Source organism: Amblyomma americanum, chromosome 10, assembly GCF_052857255.1.
Source record: "Amblyomma americanum isolate KBUSLIRL-KWMA chromosome 10, ASM5285725v1, whole genome shotgun sequence".
Taxonomy (NCBI): Eukaryota; Metazoa; Arthropoda; class Arachnida; order Ixodida; family Ixodidae; genus Amblyomma; species Amblyomma americanum.
The window spans coordinates 71320097-71343476 of record NC_135506.1 but is presented as its reverse complement, the minus strand read 5'-3'; positions in this window follow the sequence as shown (position 1 = coordinate 71343476).

The window sequence follows — 23380 nt, the reverse complement described above, 5'->3', positions numbered from 1 at the left end:
AGTATTTTAATTGGCCATTGAAGAGTGATGAGGTTGAGTCTTTCAATTGCAAATAGTTAATGCCTATTTTTATTTTTATGGGCATAATTTGCGGTTATGTTGCCTATAACAAACTATTTATTCACAAATGCACAGTCAAAATAAAAGTGAAAATGAATTTTCCTAGAAGCTCTTCAGTGCACCTCTAATGATGCCTTCCACCCTGAAAATCAATCTGAGCCCCGATAGTCCCCTTATAGATGATGCTTTGCGGCTAATCCGACCACAAGAACAGTGAGCTCTACTTTAAAAGGAGCCTGCTTTGCTTTAGGAAGAGCCTTGTGATCCATGCAGAAAAAACTGAAAAATATTCACAGGTGGCAGTCACTTGAAGCTACAGATTTCCATGACCGCTTTTACAGTTCAAGCTTTCTTTCTGCTCAATATGATGTACAGAATATCGTAATTATCGTCTAGAAGGAGACAAACAGTCTTTCATCACTGAGATCTTCATGCCCCAAAGACTGTTACAAATGCAGAAGCCAAACGGGTTGTGTTTAGGTTGACACTAAAATGCATGCGTACACGCCATTGTGACTGTCTTGTCGTCTTCGCCTTGAAGGCTCTGCTTTGTGATCAAGAAACTCAGGATTATGTCACTGCTTGTGTGGTGTCTAGGTTTCCCTGGCAGGGTCAGAGTCTTGTTTTGGTTGTTTCATTGAGCTTCGTAGGTGTATACTTAAGGACCTTGACGAAGTCAACACTAAAGGTACCAGTTGTGTTCATGATGGTACTGCTAAGCTTTGCTTTTGCTCTTTGATGGTCTACAAGGCCAGATTTAACACAGAAGCATAACATTTTCTTTTTTTTTTCAGAACAAGTGTGAGCCTCTGCCACATGCCAAGTGAGGTTTATTTTTCGTTTTTGCCTTTTTATCTTGCACATGCAATGAGGCATTCTTTCTCTTTTTTTCTTTTCTTCTATTGTATGACATAATAAGCGAGCTATAACAAACACTCGTTCATCACGAACGAGGACAGTGCTACTATCAAAATAGACTTTCGGAGAATGGGACTACATCTCAGATACACAGGACTATTGTGGTGGAATAACTAGCTAGGAGGGGCTGTAAACTGTGCAACCAGTCGAAAAACTTGCGTGTAGATGGAGGAGCATCTGGGCATCCATGACACCTGACCCCAAAATGAGCACGGAGACCTGGAAATGCACCAAAAAAAATTAGACATTGTTTTCAAACCAGCACAGTTTTACCAAATGCTGCCGTCAAAAAAGCATGCCTTGAAAGGTGATGCCTGTACTGGTGAAAGACACGGCAAGCTTTTATGCTAACATCCTACAGTGCACGAGGAGCAATGGCAGTGACCGGCAGCAGCCTTTTGTCATAGGCAAGTCTTGCGCACTGCAGTGCTTTGGGAGCTGTTTTTGTGCACTACAGGCCAAAAACAAAATCCTGGAAAATGCATGACTTATTTTGTTTTCATGCAGCGAGGCCAAATTTCTAATGGCGCATTGGGTATTGTGCACGATTTGATTGCCGAGTGGCTTGTTGAGTTCGGCCATTACATGGTGAATAAAATATGAGCTTCAACTCGCGGTATAACTGAAACGCATCATGTATTGCCTTCTCTGGCTGTAATGACATCATTCTCACCATCAAAAGCCAAGTGCAAGATCCAACCACCGAACACGGGCATTACTTATGTGCTCAAGATGTCTGGCCGTCCAGCCCATGCTGATACTAATTTACACACTAGAAGGCTATGTTTCGGTTCAGATGTCTTTGTTCGCTTCTGTGGATATGATTAAAACCGTGTGGATAGACTGGCTGAGGAGTGCATCAGGAATAAATTCTGTAAAGCATGCTTTATGAACCAAGGAAGAACTCAGAATGTTTTGTTACTTTTATAGAAATATTTTAAAAGATATCTTTTAAAAGGTTCGTTCTTTCATCTTTCTCATGTAATATGCCCAGTATGTCCCAAAAATCTTGTTCGATAACACTGGCAAAGTCTCCCTTGACATCCAGGAATACTCCATGTCCCTAAGATGTGTCTCCTCAAACCCACATATTACTAATTCCTCCAGCCTTAGCTGCTCTTCTATTTCCTCTCATTATACCTTGCATGTTAATATACCCTGTGTTTGAATTAATTTGGCACTGGTGCTTATGTCTATTTCTTATCCAATGACTCCTACGTTTCTTTGATCTTTGTTCCTCCTGCTGGTTTGTCTTTTTCTACACTGGTGCCCTCAGAGCTTTCGCTCCCATTATAAAAATTCATTGCCTTTCGACGTATCCTACCCTTTCCCTCTTTCCAGCGGCTACACTGTAGTGAATGCCAGATTGTGTAAAAGTGTGGTGGCCAGCCTCGTACATGTCCATATTAACATCCATCATGCCATACCCAAGCTGTTAGATCATAACCATAATGACAAGGTTAGATCATAACCCTAATAACCCTCCTTTCTATCCTGCCAGACTCCCCCTGGGCTTCTGGGATTGTGGAAATGGTCACATGTACCTCCTCAGAGGCTTTTCTAAGATTTCGCAACCCAACCCCTAACTGTCTTTCCATGGTACTGGCTTCTCCCCTTCAGCACATCATTAAGACCAGCATGAATAATGACAAACATTTTGTCATCCATGTTGTTCTAGGCTTTGGTCATTGCATCTACCATGCACTTCACTGACTTAGCCTCCACTTCACCTGCCAGTCCACCTTTTTGTGCAAGCTGGCACTCCTGCCATTGCAGTGCTCACTCCAGCCGCCACACACAACTGTCGCGCGTCACTGGGGCCATTGCTACCTTTTCCTCTGGCTCAAAGCCTGCTGCACTACAGCGCTGTAGAGTTGTGGAGCCTCCACGCTACCGCTACCTCCTGCATGCGGTTCTTCGGCTTTTACGTCTTGTTCCCTGCCTGCTTTTTCGTTCTTATCAACTGCCCCTGCCTGAGAGTTCGCTCTGTCTTCGCCCTCCACCTGACGCTGCTTCAAGGCAAGTTTTCAATGCAGTTCTGCAATCTTTCATCCCTCACATGACTTGTACTTGTGGTTAATTTTTCTCGTTTTGTAGCATTGTCAAATGCCTGTAAATTTTTTTTAACAGCTCCAGAGCACAGTGACCTATGCAGTTAACCTCAGTGTTTAAATTGCATTTCTACTGACACTCGTAGAATAATGCGTTTCATGTCCCGCCACAGTGGCTCAGAGGCTTTGGCTCAGTGGCTTCGGCAAGGTCACAGGATCGAATTGTGGCTGCAGTGGCAGCATTTTGATAAAGCTGAAATGCAAGAGTCTATGTGTTGTACAATGTCGGTGCAAGTTAACTCCCGGGCGCTCTAAGTTAATCCAAAGTCCTCCACTACGGTATTCTCTTTGCCCATAAGCCGGTTCGAGATATGTTAAACCCCACATATATACCATAAGGTGTTAAGCACAGTAATTTGGAGCTAAGTCTAAACTATATAATAGGGGGTAGTAATGTGATGCTAGTTTTGTTAAACTCATCAGTAAATTAAAACATTTGCAGTAATGGTTTTAATTTAGTTGTGATTTTTAAATTACATTTTAATTTATAATCATAGCTGATTTCTAACGGGTGGGCTGCGATATTATCAGTGGAGTGTTGGGCAAGAGTGTGGAGAATAAGAAGCCCTGCATGTTGACGATAGTGATGGAACTGCCGCTGAACTGTCATGGTAGCCAGAGCATGACACTTTTTCATGAGCCGTTATGGTGGTTCAGTTTTTGGTGCTTTGCTGCTCACCCGAAAGACTTGGGTTTGATCTCTGCTGTAGCGTTTGCATTTCAGTAGAGGCAGAATGCTAGAGGCCCATGTACTACATGATGTAAGTGCTTGTTTGTTTGTCCTCAATATTCTTGAAGGCCGTCCTAAATCTACGTAGTACGCACTGAAAGAGGAAGAATTGTGTTTATTTTGAACTTTTATGGCTTGTGTTTCTGGTGTCTTGCATGCATCTTATATGAGATGATATTCGAAATAGTCATGAATTTAATGCAGCCCTCAGTAGCTGTTGTTTGAGTGCTAGTGGTAATAGCAGTAACATGGCCGCTATCGAAATTCTTTATCATGCACTGAGCTTATTCCCAATAACTTAGTTGTTAAATTGTACTGTAGTAGATTCTGGTTCATTGCTTAAGGAAGAAAGGTCTGGTGCATTTGGAAGACTAAGGGAAAGTTCTGCTTGAAGAATATGCATTTTCTCCTTTTTTTCTTTAGTTTTCAGGTTGCAGCATGGCAGTGAACAAGTCAGCGGACAGTGAGGACAAGTCTCTCCTTGCACCAATTTGTAGATTAATCTTGGCCAAGAGATTGTCACTTGTCATCTCCATAGAGTTTCTCAGTATTGCCTAGAGGGAAAACAGGCATCACAGTCTATGCGAATTTCTCAAAGAGCACTTCATCAACTGTGAAAATGCTGGGAAGACTAGGTTTTCTGCTTGGTTTGGTATTGTTGGGCCAAAGACATGGACTCTGCTTTTGAATCAGCAGTTGCATCACGATGCTCTCTTCAGTCTGCACAAGCAATTATTTCAGTGGTGCCTTTTTATCTACCTAAATAAACTTAACGCAAGTGTTAGGCTGGTATCAGAAATTTTTGCAGCATTTCTGCAAGGTTTGCCTCAAGATTCAGGGGCCACAGGAAGAGGTGTTTTCAGCTTGGCTTTAAAATGCTTGCACTATGTAGATTACAGGCCACTGAGCGTCCATGCCACGTACGAGACCTCAAAAGCGAGCGGGAAATTTACAATAAATTTCTTTTAGATTCCCGATTGCGCACCTCGCCACGACGCGCGGTGCTCGGCTTGCGCGCGAAAACCTGGAAAGACGTCACATCTTGCAAATAACGTTAGCATTCAGGGGTTATCATTGGTTCACAGCGCCAAATTCTTTCAGATGTCACGTGCTGCCGCGACCACTCCGCGTGTGGAAGAGGTAGGGGAAGGGCCGGCTGAGGAGCGCCGTTTTGGCATGCGAGAGGAGAGGGAAAGGCGCGAAGATGCGGAAGTTCAAATCTGTCTGTGTATAATTCATCTTTCACAAAACGCATTAAAATAATCCTTGCTGGATGATAATAATCAACCGTCGTCTTTTAACATCCCAGACATAACGCACCTTTATTGAGACCCCCTTTCTGGGTCCCTTTCAGCCTTACTGTTATGGCTGAATCCACGTTTCATGGCCAACAATAGCCAAGCCAAACATGAAGCCTTATCTTCCCCGTACTCTTGTGCCTCTCCATGGTAGATGAAGTGCTGCGCTGTCTGGTTTCCCACTGGACAATATTAAGAAGCCTTTTGCCAATTCACCTCACTCTGATGGAGCCTGCTGAAGGGTGTCTTGGCATTCTTAATCTTATGCACTGCGCATTCAGAGAGGATTCTACAAAGCTGGCACTTTTGTTGAGCTTTATATATGGTGCCTTGCCGGACTATTGAGGCCAGATTACAAACAATATTGATGACTAAAAATTGTAGGATGTATAACAGCTGTCCAAATGGCTTCCAGAGATTGTGTTTACCATGTATATTTCCTGCTTATTAAGGTGCTCATCCAGAATTATCTCTGTATTATCTCTGTATTAACTCCATTTCCTTGAGAAGTTGAATAGTGATCATGTTCACAGGTGAGTACAGAAACCTTGTGAGGGAAAGTTTGTTGCTTGTCCAATGTATATTGTGGAAACCTCCAAGGTGAGATAAATTCAGTGACAAATTACTCACCAAATAGAAATTAAAAGGGTTCGAATTCGAAGAGCTTATATGGGTCGAATGTGCTACACTTGCAGATAAAGCATGAGAAGTCTTTTTGTGCTAGCATTTGAAATAGTGGCGTAATCACCAAATAAAGCCACTTGAGCAATGAGGTTCTCCGCAGTGTAGAATGCCAGCCAGGGGCTGCACTGATGACGTTATGTACAGCGGCATATTTCCAGCGAAGCTTGAAGGAAGAACACTGAACATCACTGAAGTTAAAGCTCATGGCGTGTTGTATGATGACATCGTACAACGCATGGCAGTATGTGGGCAGAGGCAGCGAAAATCTGAAATGTTGGCGACAACGACATCACGAGTTTCTCTGCATTTCTCTTGTGCAGTGAGGAGAAGCTTGAGCATAACCGCAACTTTACTGGTGATTACATCACCATTTTAACGTCTACAGCAAAACTGATTGGCATGTTTTAAACGAGAAACTTCATACATTTGAATCCTTGAATATCGAGTTCAAACAATTTCATCTTCCCTTTATTCTGTTGCCATAGTAGCTTGGTTTGGGCTAGTTGGTAACAGTTCTTAGAAAACATAGCGCAAATTATATTGTCGTTTTTTTTTTTTGCTCCTCACGTGAACTAAAAGACCAACTACACGTCACAACCATCATTTGGTTTATGAAAGTGAAACCTAAACAGCGTGCAGAAGATGTCAAGTTATAAATTATTTAGGGGTCGTCGGCGTATATCCCGAATGATGCAGGTACAATTTTTTATAAGGAAACATGCAAGAAAGCATTTGGTGCCCGCAGTCCTTTAATAACAAAAACTTTCTTAACACTCAACGCCTCTATAAAATTCTTGAAACAGGTTTTATTGACACTATAAATCGAGGGTTAACGAGACACCGAAAGCACCACATCACTACCAAGGCTAAAAAATTCGAGGTATGTGTGAAGCCTCAACCTTTGACCTTTGACGGAACGCCAGCGGCGGAGGCCTTGCGCAACTGCTCCTTCAACGCTCATAACCGGCACCGCTGTCGAAATAATATAAACACTCTCGCGCTCTTTATTGCCCATTATCATCTTCATCAACTAATAACGCTATCGAACTAACCATTACAATAGTGAACTAATACTACCATCGAACCAGACGTGCCGACGACACAGGAAAGCAAAACCATGAGCCAGCCAGACTTTTGCACGTTTACTCGGTTGAGCTACGTTAAAACCCTACCACTGTTTCGTATTTTTTGTTAGAAAGATTTTGCTATAATTTTCTAACTTAAGATGGCGGCCACGGCACGAATACTTTTTTTTTTGCCTAAACTCTGCTGGGAGAGTTTCTACCATACCAACTCCATGTACAATGATATTTTTAAAGAAACCGAAAATGACCGAGCGTAATGACTTGGTTATTTGGCGTGGAATAACCCGCTCCTTAAGTTGTATCCGATTATGCCTAGCCCGCCTAGCGCGGCTCAGGATGGAGACGACCGAGAGTCTTTAGGGTAATGGCCAAACGAATTTGACGTCACGAATTGTCACGTGACTAAACTGGATGGGGCGACGCTGCTCGGGTGCTAATATGTCCTATAAATAGCCCTTGCTATAATAATGGAGGGCATTGCTGTTTTCCAAACATAATCTCGCGCTTGCAGGGAGCCTGGCGGAGCATTATATGCTTCCTTGTCGTTTTAGCGGTGGATTATTAGTGTAGCCAGCTCAAACGGAATGTCACAAGCTCAGTACAGGCGGAAGGCGGATGAAACTGATAGCGTACTAAACAAGAAGAAGCATATGGTGGCAAGCAGAGGCCGTTGTAAAACTGTAGTCGATGGTTGGGAACCTGAAACATTTTTTTGACAATTCAGCAAGCCTGAAAAGTAAACAGCTTGCACGTAAACCATTTGCACTAGCTTCTGAAACGATTACTTCTGAAAACGGCCGATTAAAACCGCGACGCCATTGAAGCTTCTGCTCTCAACACACCGTTGGCGATCACGTCAGCCAACAGAGCTAACATATATACTTGTACTGCAATATCCCGTGCCCTATGTCGCGTCTTCCCAAACTGTGCCAAGCCGCCAGTCCGGGACCGTATTTATGCTGGGTTTGTTTCAAATTTTCGAGCGTTTGTGCAAGTGCTTATGCCTTTAGAGACGCACACTTCGCATTGCAGATGGAACCGCACTCGGGCGCATGAGCCGAAAGCCTGATTTCACAGTTCCGCACGGCCCTGATGCATGTTTCTTTAATAAGAGTGGTTCGCGGTCCTTTAAGAGCAGTTTTAATGGTTTACACGCAGTCAGGTGGCGATAATTATGAATTTGCAGTTCTGATTGTTACCGTCGTTGACGTCATCATCAGCTGTCGTATGGTGCTGCTGTCTGACCACTTGGCACTGTGCGTTGGAAGAAGCCTGGAAATCGTCGCAACTGTAATCAGCAATTACGTGGTTTCAAATATCGCGAAAACACTTGGCACGCTTTTTCCAAACAAGCTTCATACATGCAAAGCCTTAAAGTTAACCTTGTCACCCTTTAAGAGTCGCCGATGCGCAGAATAAAGGTAAAGTATCAGATAAAGATCGTGAAGACTAGTGGACAGATTCATTGTCAGCTACGTTAGATTTTCACAGGCACCTGGAAGTGCTTGACGCTTAAATAATATTCTCACACTGATTTATTAGATGTTCTTTTTTTTTTTGTTTGGAAAGACGACTTTGTGTACTCGTATTAACCTCTGTGCTTTTTGCGGTTCGTCACAAAAGACCAAAGCTTACCCAACAATTGTGGACAAAAGCACTTTTGAACGGTACTGAGTCTTTGAGCGGAGTCTTTTATTATATAATGTAAGATTTCACTATAACAATCAAAACATATCCGCAGATCTCCCCCATATAGGAAGGCTTGCATTTTTTATTACCATTCTTGCTATAGTCAAAAGCGTTCCCCATTTGTTTCCTACGGCAGTCTTCACTGCTCGTTGCGAGCGATGGACAATCTTCAAAAGAAAGATTTTGCTGCGCATTGGAAGAATGGACCATTACCTTTAATATTTCCAAAAGAATGTCATAATTTCCGGTATTCAAAATTTTGTCCAAGAACATTGAGCATGAAGATGAATGAATGAATGAGATGGAAACGTTCGGCAGTAGTGATGAGATAGACGCGATGCATTTAAGGAGGACACCCGACTGCTATTCATCCTGTGCAGGAATAGTGATGGCTTGTTGGTGATATGCTTGCAGCCGGATCACTGAACGGAACCTGCGACCAGTTTACGCCCTGCAGGCACCAAGCAATCTGTATAGAGAATGTCTGCCGGTGCGGACCCGGCAAAGAAGTGGTGTAAAACACCTGCGTTGCCGCCTCGAACAGCACGACGTCATCCCAAAGGTGCGTCACAGAGCCGTTGGGCGGGCGGCGACCGCAGGGTCCAGGATGTGCTCGAGGACTGTAGTTTGAGGGAGCTGCACAGAACTCAAAGCCGATATGCCTACCGGCCGCCGGTATTTCCGCATTGGTTTACATCGAAAATGTGTGGTAAAAGTACGTGCGTGATAACTTTAGGGACCCCGTTCCGCGGAGAACCCGGCGTAGTTGGCGTTGTCGTCGGCGTGTGCGGAAAATCCGGATTGGTCGAGAGCCTGGTCACGTCATACGTGGGGTTGAGGAATGAAAGGCGATTAAACATTAAGGAAACTGGCGATTAAAACGCCGCAACATGACTCGCACATCATGAGGACATGTAACTAGTGTATATTAAGAAAAAAGAAAACGAATTGCGCTGGAAAGAAAATTGGGCTAGTTAGTCGGGAATCGAGCCCCTGACCTTTGGGTTGCGAGTCGGAAACGCTAACCCTGGGCCACACGGACGCGTTCGTATAGTTTCGTTAAAGCGGAGAGCGGGGCTTTATATGCATATCGTGTTGTCTTTCACATAACATGGAAACAGTGTCCGTGTCTGAGTGGGTCAGAGGAGCCGCTGACAAGACTCATTAACTCTGTCTAATCTATCGAGTCATACCGTAAAAAGCAGAGCTTAAGTATCCCCCAAATTTTGGATGCACTCAAGTTTCGGTGCTTACAAATCGATAGTGTTAGTGGCTTTGTTATTTATTTATTTATTTGGTAGCCTGTTAAATTGTCAACACTGCAGGCTGGGATGCTGTACAAAATTTTCTAACGCGAACAAAAAATAAGAGAAGCTTGTGAACAAAATGTGGCCCGAGTGTTTAACAATGGTTTTCACAAACGACATAAGAGTGCTTGTGTTACGAAAGTGTGCCAATACAAAACACGCGTCGCAATATACTCTCGGGGAGAAAACCGTCCAGGTCACCTGTACGGTAACCCTATCCGAAAGCTCTGTTATTCGCCTTAGGATCGATGCCGCACAGGTTGAGGTGAGAGCCGAGGCTAGTAGACAGATGAGACTACCGTAAGTTTACGCGCCCAGGTCACTTTTCACGCGTCCTGGAGACTTTCGTTCCCGATAGTAACGCTTGGGGTGGGGGGTATCTGAGTTGAAAAAAATTGCGAAGTAATACGTAGACTGGTAAGTAAACTCAATAGAAGCGTTGCAAAGTATAATAAGAAGCAGCGGGTTAACAGCAGGATCGAGAAAATTACTGTTAGTAGTTGCGCGCGCTTTCCTTGGTCGTCCTTCTTATGGAGGCAGTGTAAAAACCAGACGGAGTCGTCACGTGTAGCCATGAGCAATTATGGAAAATCTGTTAACGCAGGAGCATCATCACATCACGCTTAACACGCACACAGCGCTGAGCCTACGAATAAGTGCGAATGTACAGTCATGAAGAGAAGTTTGCGAGATGCGTGTTCGCGGAAAAACAATTATTTTTCCAGTCAGGTAAGGCAGGTTAATGGAGAGCATAGAAGCATATGAGAGGGCGCGCGTGCTCCATCTTCTAAACGAATACCAGCTGACTGACAAACGAGGCAACCATGAAGTAATTTTTTCGCCACATCTGCATCCTGCAAACTTTTGCACATGACTGTGCAGAAATAATAATAATAATAATAATAATTGGTTTTTGGGGAAAGGAAATGGCGCAGTATCTGTCTCATATATCTTTGGACACCTGAACCGCGCCGTAAGGGAAGGGATAAAGGAGGGAGTTAAAGAAGAAAGGAAGAATAGGTGCCGTAGTGGAGGGCTCCGGCATAATTTCGACCACCTGGGGATCTTTAACGTGCACTGACATCGCACAGCACACGGGCGCCTTAGCGTTTTTCCTCCATAAAAACGCAGCCGCCGCGGTCGGGTTCGAACCCGGGAACTCCGGATCAGTAGTCGAGCGCCCTAACCACTGAGCCACCGCGGCGGGGCGTGCAGAAATCGCTGTTGTGAAAACCATGAAACTTGTGGACTAGCTGGATTTTACTGACGCCCCAATGGTTATACGCTAAATGAAAAACTTCTCAGCACAGCTCTCTTCCCTTAACCCCCTCCTTCGCTCTCAGACCAGTCTTTATTTCCATCGAAGATGAAAAGTCCATGACGAGATTGCCCTCCTCCTGGGCCTTACGTAATGAAGCCACGATAGCAGTGGCCATAATAATAGCAAAAACAAACGAGATTACAGACAGGGGGAAACATACAGACGATGTAAACGCAAGATGTTGGCGGTAATCGAGAACAATGAAACTGCAACAATAATAATATATAATATATTCCATTTATTTCCATCAAAGATGGGGGAGGCGAGGCAAAAAGCTGCGATAGCAGCTTGACAAGTCCTCGTTAGCGATGTAGAAATTACAATAAAGCACAAAACTGGCGAATAACGTGCGACAACGGCTTCCGTAAAACCCAGATTAACCTACTGACATGCAGTGATGAGACAAAATGTGGCACTTCATGTGTGCAAAGTACTGAATACATTATAAAACAGGCGGATACAACTTATGAGCACTGAGAGAGCGCAGTTTAGTTAGTGGGGTAGCTATATAAAGTTTGCTAAGACGGATGAACGGGGCTTGTTCGCAATTCATCGAGACAAAACAGGCGCAGACAAGACGAGGACGAGCAGTGCTCGTGCCGTCGTATTTTTACCTCGTCCTTGTCTTGTCTGCCCTGTTTTCTCACGAGATATATAAAACAGAAGAAGAACACCAAGAGAGCAAGATCACCGCGTGCATGATAGCTCTAGCCTCTCTACAGCTCTGCTCTGCTCTGGCTCTCCAAGCATTAGGACGTGCGTGATATTGAAACCCATTCCTTGCCCCTTTTCTGGCATTGACGAAGGCGCCAACACACCAATGGCTTGGGCGCCAGTGCCAGCGCGAAGAACAAGATTGCTCTGAGTTACAGCGACGCCGAGAAGCTAAACCCGATGTTGTCGCATACTTGTAGCATTTTTCTTTGGTTTAAAAGATTTTCATTTTTATCAAAGGATAAACCACGAATTTACAAATTTAGCTTCATGCAATATTCTTCGAGCTGATTAAGGTCACGTATTTGGCGTACTTGGCCATCCGAAACGTTATCCTCAAGATACGTGACGCGGTCCCCAGCTTGGGAATATATCCTTTTCATTCTTGTCAGGCAAGATGCACTCATAAATAAGTTGTGGTCTCTGTTCTGTCTCCATGACTTAAATTTAAATTGGTTTTTCGGGAAAGGAAATGGCGCAATATCTGTCTCGCATCTCGGCGGACATCTGAACCGCGCCGTAAGGGAAGGGTTAAAGGAGGGACTGAGAGAAGAAAGGATGAAAGAGGTGCCGTATTGGAGGGCTCCAGAATAATTAAGACCACCTGGGGATCTTTAACGTGCACTGACATCGCACAGCACACGGGCGCATTAGCGTTTTTCCTCCACCGAAACACGGCCGCAGCGGTCGGGTTCGAACCCGGAACTCCGGATCAGTAGCCGAGCGCCGTTACCACTGAGCCACCGCGGCGGGTTCTCCATGGTTTCGGCTTTCAATTTCCTGAGCTCGTCAAGCGTCTTAGCGAGCGCAGATGTGACGCCCAGGCCGTGTACCAAGACGTCCCTGAACCTGTTGGCAGTAGTACATGCAGCGCCCACGAAAGTTCTTACGAGCAGCTTCTGACGGCTTCTTTGGTGTCGTTACAGACAGCCCGAAATATTTGCCTGCGTGGCAGCCACAGAAGCACACTGTACGCGATACAAAACCCCTCTCTTTCACCTGAAGGTTCGTGGCACGCAAGAGGTTAGCGTGATTAGAGCTGCTAACATATTTTAGGGCAATACCAGAGCACAGAAGGTGCAAGGGCATTAATCTGTGGAGCAGCAGCAATGAATATAACGACAAAAATGAGAAGCATTCGTGCGTGGAAAGTAGGAATCTATCTGTAAAAACAGAAATGTCAGCGTTGGTATGATTTGGTTTGGTTTATGGGGGTTTAACGTCCCAAAGCGACTCAGGCTATAAGGGACGCCGTATAGTGAAGGGCGCCGGCAATTTCAGCCTTCATCCAGACACCTCTACCGCCACTGCCAAAGCCTTCAGCAGTTTATAAATTATTCCTAGTTACACTATCATATTAGTCCTGTTTCATCATTGAAGCGTTGCCCTCTGTACCAGGTATTGACAAGACACTTCTCCTCTGATATCTTTTTTTTAAGTGAGTGAAAAGTCACCGGACCTAAGAATCCATAAAATGGTGTCAGAAATATCCCAAGTAACTGAGCAGAGCGCCAGCACAATTGACCAGAGAACCAGCTTACTTATGCTGTCCGTTCCTGAACTTTTGTGCCCACATTTCTTGAAGCCAAAACTGCGGCCCCCTTAATGCTGTAAAATGAACCCTCAGGACATGTTAACACTATGCCATCGCTTTCTGTTGTCTCTCTCTCTCTCTCCTTCTTTTAGGCCTTCTAATGCTGAGCCCTCTGGATGAGAAAAAAAAAAACATTACGCTGGCCATGCGCTTCCTGCACCTCGTGGGTTTGCGGCAATTTTCAGACTGAATTAAAGAGAATCTGAACCGTTTTTGTACTAGCCGACGGGTTTAAAGTGTTCGAATGCATGAATCTGATAGGGAAAGCATGTAATTATTTGGGGGGGAGGGGCTAACGTTTGAACGGCGGCGTCATTGTCGAGCTGAGATTACGTTCAGGCTTCTCCGCATAACGCAATGCTGTGCAGGGGGTCAAGCGATGACGTCACCACCGAATCAGTCAGATTTCCGCTGCTTTTGCCTTGCCATGCCTCGCCGAATGTAGACGTGCAACTCAGCACACACTTCGCCTTATATGGCATTCGTATCCTTCATTCGAGCGTATCTGCAACCATTTATGCGTTAGACCTGTATCGCGTCCACGGATGACGTCATCATGCGACCCCCGGCCGGTGACATGCTGTGCGAAAAAGCCTGAACGCAGTCACTGCTTTATTAGGTGATTACGACGCCCGTTTCGAATGCTAGCGCAAAATAACTTGCTTTACCTGCAAACTTGGCTACCCTCTAAACACGAGTACGCCTATATGGGAGTAGGAAGGGAGTAAGCCATCCTCTAGAGCACTCCCTTTCAAAAACGAAGTGCGCTAGACGACAGCTTATTCAGATTTCACTCCTTTCTCTTTGAAATGTAGTTCGAATCTTGAACCTCGTCAAACTGTGAAACATGCTGACTTTGCCTTTGTAAGCGATTCTAAACGCTGGTAAGATTTTCGCCTTTCTCAGGGCCGGAGGGGTGACAGCGATAGAGATACTCCCAACCTTGTGACTTACACTGATGGTACAAAAGCCGCGATACACTGATTAGCAGCGAACCATTTAGATGTCTACTTGTGACAAAGGCTGCGCATCATGCAGGCGACATCCCAAGAGCAATCAGCAGCGACTTCTCCAGTGCTGGTAGGAGTGAGCAAGAAGTTATTGTTAGGAATCGAATTCTAATGCTTCCGCGAATACCGTCATGTGTCTGTCGGAAGCGTGAATTTTGTGACGAAACATGTGCCCTATTATACGTGCCCACACTGCGTATATAACGAGCCTTATTTCTTCACGCTTTGGTCCACAGCGATGCGGCCAGTGAAGCAGAACCGGAAACGGGGGACCACAGCACCACTGCCGCATCTGAAGTCTCGTCGGCTAGTGCCGATGAAACGAGCCAGCAGCCTGAGTTGACAGAATCGTTGACGAAATCTTTGACGGATGATTTGGCAGGAGAGTTGACGGAAACGTTGGAGGAGTCGCCGTCAGAACCGTTGACGGAATAGTTCACGGAACCTTTGGCGGTAGCGCCTACAGAAAAGTTTATGGAAGCGTTGACGGAACCATCAACGCCACCTGCAGGAGAATAGTCGATGTAATCAGCGGGAAAGTCGACGGATTATTCAGCGGAATCGCCAAACAACGAACACCTTGGATGCGAACACGACGCCAACAACGAACATTTGAACCGGCGCTGATATACCACGTTGTCCAGAACTTTGTGGGGCTTGTTTTGTCTAAGAGCAATCGCAACTCTTAAAGCAGGATGCAAAACACAGCTGTTATTAAAATGTCAGCCAATACACAGCGTTGCAGTGCATTGCAGTTGCGGTGCAGCCAAGAATGGATGGTCAATGAAGGTGCTCGGATGACTTGTGTTTTAAGGCGCTCGGATGACTTGTGTTTTAAGGCGAAAGCCTTTATAAGCTCATGACTCTCCAGCGGAGATATTCGCAGAAAAGTGTCACACTATAGCTGTCAGTCAAACGTGTTTGAGGTGTCCACCGATATTTCGAGATCTGAGAGCTACTGCGTCCTTTCCCCAATACACATGCTTTCGCATTCCTCCACGTAAGCAGACATGTGTCCTTACAGTTAAATGGTAATTAGTTAACCACCAAGTTAGTAATTAATAATACTAGTGTTTGGTGTAGTATGTCATAACTGGGAACTCATTGCACGATAATGCACTGCGCATGCACAAGGCGCCAGCAGGCAATGCACCTGCGCTTCAGTCTACTGCGCATGCGTGTGACGTCACTGATTGGCTCCACCATCGTTCGAGAGGAGCGCTCTCCAGGCAATCTTGCCAGATGCCTCCTGAACGCCGATCTGGAAGGATGGCGCCTAAACGCGCTCCTGTGTCTCCAGCAACCAAGCGTGCACGCGCAAATGAACGTCAGCAAAAGTGCCGTGAAGCGAACAATTGTGTGCTCTTTAATCAACATTTTCATCACACACCAGCGACACAAACAGCAACACCGCATTAAAGACTTTCGCCTCACCGCACCTCAGGTCAACAAAGCGCCCCCCCCCCCCCCCCTGCATTTTTTTTTATGGTGATAGCATTAGAGATGTCACAGGAAAACCCTGCCGATGCCCGAGACGAAATTCGCTGATTGGTCTGCAAAGATCATGTCACTTAGTGCATTCATCGCAACTTGCCTTGATAGGTCACCCTGATCAGGGCGAAAGAGGTCATGTGGCCTTGCGACATCATCACAACATTATACCGCCCGAGTTGTGAGCAGCCTAGTTTATAGACAGCAACCGATAGAGAATGGCAATCAAAAAATTAATGAAGTGGCAGTTAAGCTCCGCCTTAAGGGTGTGACGCGATAGCTGTAATGGGTAATGTCCATATATGCAGAGTTCATCATTCTCTACTTAATGGTCAAAGGTCCCTGCGAGCCCTCGTACCTCTTCTGGCTTAGTGGTGCGCGGTTAAGCGATGCGCCACTGCCCTGGGATGGCAGGCGCTGCCATCGGTGGGGCTTGCGCGACCGAGCAACCTCTCGCGTCCAGTCATTAACTTACCGGTCTCCTGCCACGGGGTGCAGTTTGCTTACAATGGTGGGCAGGTTGTGATGACGCCACAACGTCACGTGAACTAGGTGCCCACCTGTCTCCTATGGGAAGGGGCTTCTCTGGGGACTTTCCTATACATTTTTCGCTCACGGTCAACGACGCCGGATTTTGTGCTTGCTCTTTTGAACAAGACAGGCATGAACCGTATTGGATGCGATCAGCACCTCAAGGAGTTCGCCTCAAATGTGAGTTTTATCTTGTGACCAGAATGCATTTTTTTGTCAAAGGTCTCAACAAGTGTCGTGACTTTGCCCACAGGAAAGCACAGCAGCATTTAAAGTTGAGCGGTGTGTAGAAAATTGAGATGGAAGATTTTGTTGAGGACTGAGTAGGGCACAGTATATGTAAATAAAATTAGTTGTGTCATGCATATTCATCTTTTTTTTTAAGCGGGGGAGAGGGAGGGCGGCTACTGCTGCCTTAAGACTGGGTTGCCATGCACAGTTTGCCTGACCTATTTCTGGCGCTTCTCTCAAGTTTGTGGAAAGTTGGTATTAGATGCATGAACTAGAACTGCACTTTTACTAGGCACTGCCTTTGTCAAAAGATCAGAGCTCATAGGGTTTGCTTATAGGACGTATAGCGGGGCTCCTGTAGCAATTTTGGGCGTTCAGCCCGTTGTAGGTAACGGGACCAAAAATCTTAAATTCAGAAGATATGGAATGCTGGAAATGCATTACGAGCTATGCAGTGTGGCTCGGAAGTGAACCCCGTTGGCTCTAATTTTTAACAAAGGCTCTACTTGCACTGATGCTGTGAGTAAGCCCACTAGCTCGACCTCCAAAAGTTTAGAACTACGTGTGCTCAAAGACGACAACGAAATTGTTCCATGCAACCGTGGCACGCTCCTTGCCGAACCATGGCTTATTCCCCATCGTGGGTGTGTGCACTGTCATTAGAGAGTTTGTTTCACGTACATACAGAGTTCATGTACGCAAACGTGAGAACTCCAAGTAGCATACACGCATGTCGTTTCAAACCCTTTTAGTTGCACGTACGCGACAGACGCCGCGCGTTCTTCCTAGCGCCATCTACTGGCAGATGATGACACTGCTGTAGCCACTCTAAGACAAGACGAGTCAAAGCCAAGCCAGTCGAACTGCGTTGGAGCGCTGCTTCATTAGGCATAACAGCTGGGAAACTGCCCTTATATCTGCACTGTAAGAAAAAATCCTGCATAAATAGGTCACATGTGGGCGCTAACCTTGTTGCCGCAACGTGTGCTGTACCACTCCGTTGTTCACGTTCCCCATGGTAACATGGTGCGGTGCATTCTGCGGCAACAAGGTCAGCACACACATATGCTACGTACTCAGTTATGTTGTCAAATGTTCTGTATACCACGGTGTATGTGCTGTTATTATGCTAACATAACATCCATCATAACAATGTATAGCATATGTGCTGTAACCGAATTAACATGACATGTGTTATATGGCTACATACCATGTTCTGTTCTCATGCTGCACTGTACATTCCACAGTAAAGATGCTAACATACGCATGATCCATAGCATTTATGAGCAGCCCATGTTCAGTTCTGAAAGCTGACTGAACACATGCTGTTCAATTCTTGATGGCACATGATACGCAAAATTACAGTCCCATATTTTCTGATCAGGGCCAGGCCCCCGTTCAGGTAGCATGAATGTCTGTAGCATGCATAAAAAATTTTCTGCACACAGATTACATATCGGAATGAACACACTTTAAAAGTAAACAGCCTGCACAAGTGTAGGATTTTGTACCTCCTTCAAACACAATCTAGGAAGTGATAAAATTGCATAGAAGTGAAATGGTCTGAAAAAGGTACAAAAATAGCTTGATTTTACAAGCTATACAGAGAATGATATAAATAATGCAATTGCCTGCAAAGTTTAGTATCCAATATCTAATTTCTGATATCAGAGTTCGTAAGCGTAATAAATCTGAGCTACACAATAAATCTAACATCAAAGTTCAAAGTTCACACACTAATTCTGAGCCATGCAATCTTGCCACTTTTTTTTAAATTTGTCAAGCTGCTGAAAGGCGCTATGCACTTTTGGGTGGATTGAGGTGACCCTCCGGGACAACTGCCGGCTCTCTTCCTCTGGGTTCATGTCCACTAGTTACCTGAAAAAGAATAAGACATTTTTAGAAGCTAGATCATCCCACTCAAGACGTGCAGAATTTTAGGGCTAGTCTAAATGTAGAGCCGCCTTTTTTAGAACTGCTGTTAGGTTAAGTTAAGATTCCCAGCAGTCCAATGCTCTTAGCGCCACTTCTGTGGAAATAAGGGTTCAGATCAACATCATTTACATGGTTATACTAGCCTTTCAAGAAAAACAAAGTATCACAAAACACACAATAAGACACGCTGTGATGGCAAGAAAGCAAAAGCCTCCAGCATTAGGCAGGCAACAGTAACAGTAACACTGCAGTTACTCACTGCATTCTGATCTAGCATGCTTTACACAGCAAATTTCCGTCGCCTTGTGCGTAAGCCACAGTGCTGTTGCTGCCACATGCCTAAGCTTATAATTTTGGCAAAAAGTTGTGAATTCCGTGCATTCCAAATGAAGAATCTGCAATATTCTGGAGGACAGCTCCCCCACGTTAACATCTGCGGCTTACAGCAATGGCTCGCATGCCATCGCTTCCTTTCTCACTGCTTCGTGGTCCATGCGGCACAGTTTTGTGCTTGTTCGCCATTTTTTTCCCTTCCCTACTACTCAAGGCTCTTTCAGTGCCTTCTAATCTTTCTCAGTAGGTTGCACGGTTTCCTGTCCGTGTACCCGGCCATCAAAAAGTTGGCTAACTCTCGCAGCTCATGAGCCTGTCGGGTGAGCTTGCTATGGGTGTATCGAAATGTGAAAAAAATATTGTGCTGTATTCATACCTTAATTGGTTCCAATATAACGCGATGTGCTTTCTAAATCATATAATTTTAAAAATAAACTCGTTCTACACGTGTGCATATATGGTAGTACTGCTTTTCGCAGGTGCCCGTGCTGCAATTCTTCTCATACAAGAGTGTGAGAGCATTGCTGCCAGAGCCACAGCACTTGTGCTAGTTTGCATAACCAGAACGGTAGCAAACATAACAAGACACCAGCTGAACATTTTTATTACCAGGTCATAGTCTTCATGATAAGTCACGTGACAATCGCATTCCTATCGTTCCGTCATCGTACTTATTTCTACAGGCACAATATCATCCGAAAAAGATAATGTGGCTGCGAGCACACTATTGCACAGAAATGCTAAAATCAGCGGTGTTTGGTCAAAAACTAGGCATCTTACACATGACTAGCCAATGGAGTTGAGCTCCAATTTTATTACTGAGCCAAATGATTAAACTAGCTTAAGAAAGTTTTTAACTGAGCCATAGCCACATAGGCGCTAGCCTTCAAGATTTCTGCAAGGCCATGAAGAACTGCCCTAAAGGACGATACACAATAAGCAGACAGGTTGAGCGCACGTGTGTGCATGTTGTCTTCTAGCAGAACTCTTGCTGGGTGTGGAGAATAGAAAGAAACTAGCACCTTTCACAAGACTTACTTTGCAACTACAGCACATTAAATTACAACTCATCTCTAGAGGAGGGCTCAAGAATGTTAAGAATATGAAAATATCCTTTCCTAGCTGCCTTCTGCCTAGCTGCAGGCTTAATTTATTTATTTACTTATTTAAGGGTCCGGCTGGGCATTAAATAGGGGGGGACAGCAAATAACAAAAATATTCGAGGATCCACTTCATACAACTAAGAAATTAAGCCCTGCCCAAGCGTAGACACCAAAATATTGCTTGCATGTTTCTTTTTTTTTAATCATGTATTAGGGATTAGTATATATGAATCACCTCGTAGTATTCCCCTATTACAGCTAAATTATTTATAATCGATTTTTTCTTGCTGCTGTTTTTATTTCATGAACCGAACAAAAGCCTTGACATGTGAGGAGTGAACTGCAGTATAATAACGGATTCCTAGTTATAAATCATTGTACATGCGTTACAGAAGAATGGTGAGTTGGGCGAGTTGGATGTAGTTCATTTTGGCGGTAAAATTCAGCGCGAATGGACGAAGGACACAGAAAGGGGACAGCGCTTGCTTTGTCTCCTTTCTGTGTCCTTCTTCCGTTCGCGCTGAATTTTACCGCCAAAATGAACTACATGCGTTGCACCCTCATAGCAGCTCCATGTTTGAGACCATATGCACAACGGAAACCTGAGCATTTTTTAGATCCTGTGTTGCCGCCTGCTCCAACCTGCACTGCAGAAGCTATGCCTTGGACTCCATCATGGCACCTCTGATGTTGCATGCAACCCATGTAAGCAGGGAAGCTGGTCTTAGAAAAAAAATATTTCTAATATTGTCACAACTATGAAAATTCCATGGGACATGTGCTTTTACGTGGTGATTCCAAATATACCATTGAATTTTATGGAGATCTAGTGCTTGTGCACTTATATGTAGTATGTTAAGTAAAATTTTGGAGAGAAACTAAGAAATTTTGCTGCAGAAAACTTGCTGAAATGCATGCCATTCTTTTTGTCTTGACATCAAGGAAGGGTAAGATTATCATCCTGCCTATCATATAACTTCCATTACAAGGTTCTTATGTTGCCATTTTAAAAAGAAGAATCTGTACACACTTGTCTTTCCGTTTCTGAAGTGGCAACTTTAAACACCAACAACTCAATTTCTATGATAAGTAAGATGATAATTTTACCCTTATTGCATTCCTCGACGTCACGACAAATGAATGGCATGCCTTTTAACAAGTTTCCTCCATAAAAATTTCTTACAATCTCTAACCAATATCTTACATCCCATATTACATAAGTGTGCAAGCACTATATCTACATGAAATTGAATGGCATATTTGGAATCAGCATACAAAAGCAGTGGACAGGGTTCTTTACCTTTGGCTTTTTTTTTGCTTTTGGTATTTTTAGGTTTGGTATATTATTGGTCTTTGGTACCCTTGGCATTTTTTAGTCAATTTAATTATTGGAATAAGCCTGTGATAGCTATGCTGGGGCACACATTCCCATACATTTACTTTCCCTTTCTTTGTCATGTTCCTTGAACATGAGATACCAGCATAAGGAAATGACAGATGTTCGATTGTTAGAGAGAGAAAAAAATCATGACTGTGAAGCTTTTCTTTTATGAAAGTCCTGTTATACTTGTTTCAAAGAACAGAAAAGACATCTTGCGGATGATTACAGACAGTTAAAGGGGCTGCGAAACACCGCGTGAACGGATGCGAGTTACGCTTCAGATGGATTCTGTATGTCATACAGATGCTGACTCTAAATAATTACGAGAATCGATGCATAGGAACGGGAGTTATTCAATGAAGAAATTTCAAAATACAAGCAAACAAAATGCTGCCCTCAACTCGATTTTCGCGCAGCTTCCCATTCCTATTCCACTCTCCCAATGACGACACCGAGAGCGACCAATCAAAAAAGCCTATCTTAGCACGTGGCGGAAGTTTGCACTCCATGGTTGCCTGTTCTCTGTAACTTGTTCATGCCAAGGCTGGCAGCGCCGTTTTGCATGGTAACAACAACCATGTGAACGCCCAGCTGACCCAGCGATGCTTCATCGTCACGTCGACGGCGCAGAAGGGAACACTGATCAGTGTTCAGTTACTTATGGATCCGAACTCGAGCGTGAGATACTGCGACGGTGTGACAGCCTTCGCAAGATATCAGACACATTTAGCATAGCGTGTACCGCTACTGCTTACCGCCAACCATCGCCCGTCGCTCTATAGTCGCTCCTTGCGCGCTGGTTGGCCACGGCGAGCAAGGAGCGCGCGCTGTTGAAGGGAACGTGGCGCCAGATGGCGCCACCGCCTGGTGATTCTCCATAAACTGACGATGTGCACTGCTTGCTAAATGTAAAACGAACGCATCCTTCCATGGGACCAAAACGAACGCTTATACAGTGCAATGGCTCGATCGGATCGATTCCGCAAAGCCGCTCTCAGATACATAGAGAGTAGCCATAAGTGTTTAGTGCTAGGTCGTAGGATGTTTACGGAGAGGCGCAAAGTCCTTCGATGCAAAAAGTAGCCAGTGCCCAGGTGGCGTTTTTGTTTTACTTGATTTACAGTGCTTTTATCTAGGGCAAACAAGCTGGTTTTGTTAATGTAATATAAAACACAAAAACTTGACAAAACGTATGTCTAGTTATTAACCAAATTCGCAGTATATTTACTCTTTGTCCGATCATCAAGCTAGAGCACGGTGATGTCATATCCGCTGCTAAAAACCGCCACTGTATGGTGACACCGTCAGCGCCACGAATTTGTTTTTGCGAGCTAATTAAAATATTAAAAACCACAGTGTACGCGGTACGACCGATGCGAATAGCATCACTACAACTCACCAACAGGCAAAACAATGCACTGAAAATGTGTTTTGGGGCCCCTTTAAGAATTCAGACTGAGAGAGAAATGTACCTCCGAACACTTGTGATCAGCTTGAAAATCTAGCTAACGATGATGTTGACCATAATGAGGGTGTTCAAGTGGCTGTTTCCTTATGCTGTTTAGTTAATATAACTCTGCCAAGGAATGCAAGAGAAGAATCATTTTTCGCAAACCAGACACCTATAGAGGGAGACGTATAGTTTTTTAGTAACAAAGGCAAGGTATTTGATTTAGTGCTCATTACGCATTCCTCCCTAAACTTCAGTTTGTTTTACCAGTCCATTGTCTTTATGCATTTGATCCTGAAAACGGTAGCATAAATCATGTAATGGGATGGTTAACCATACAGAGATGCATATTACAAATGTGCTCACTTCAATATTATATTGAACATTTAGACATTGTTATGCAG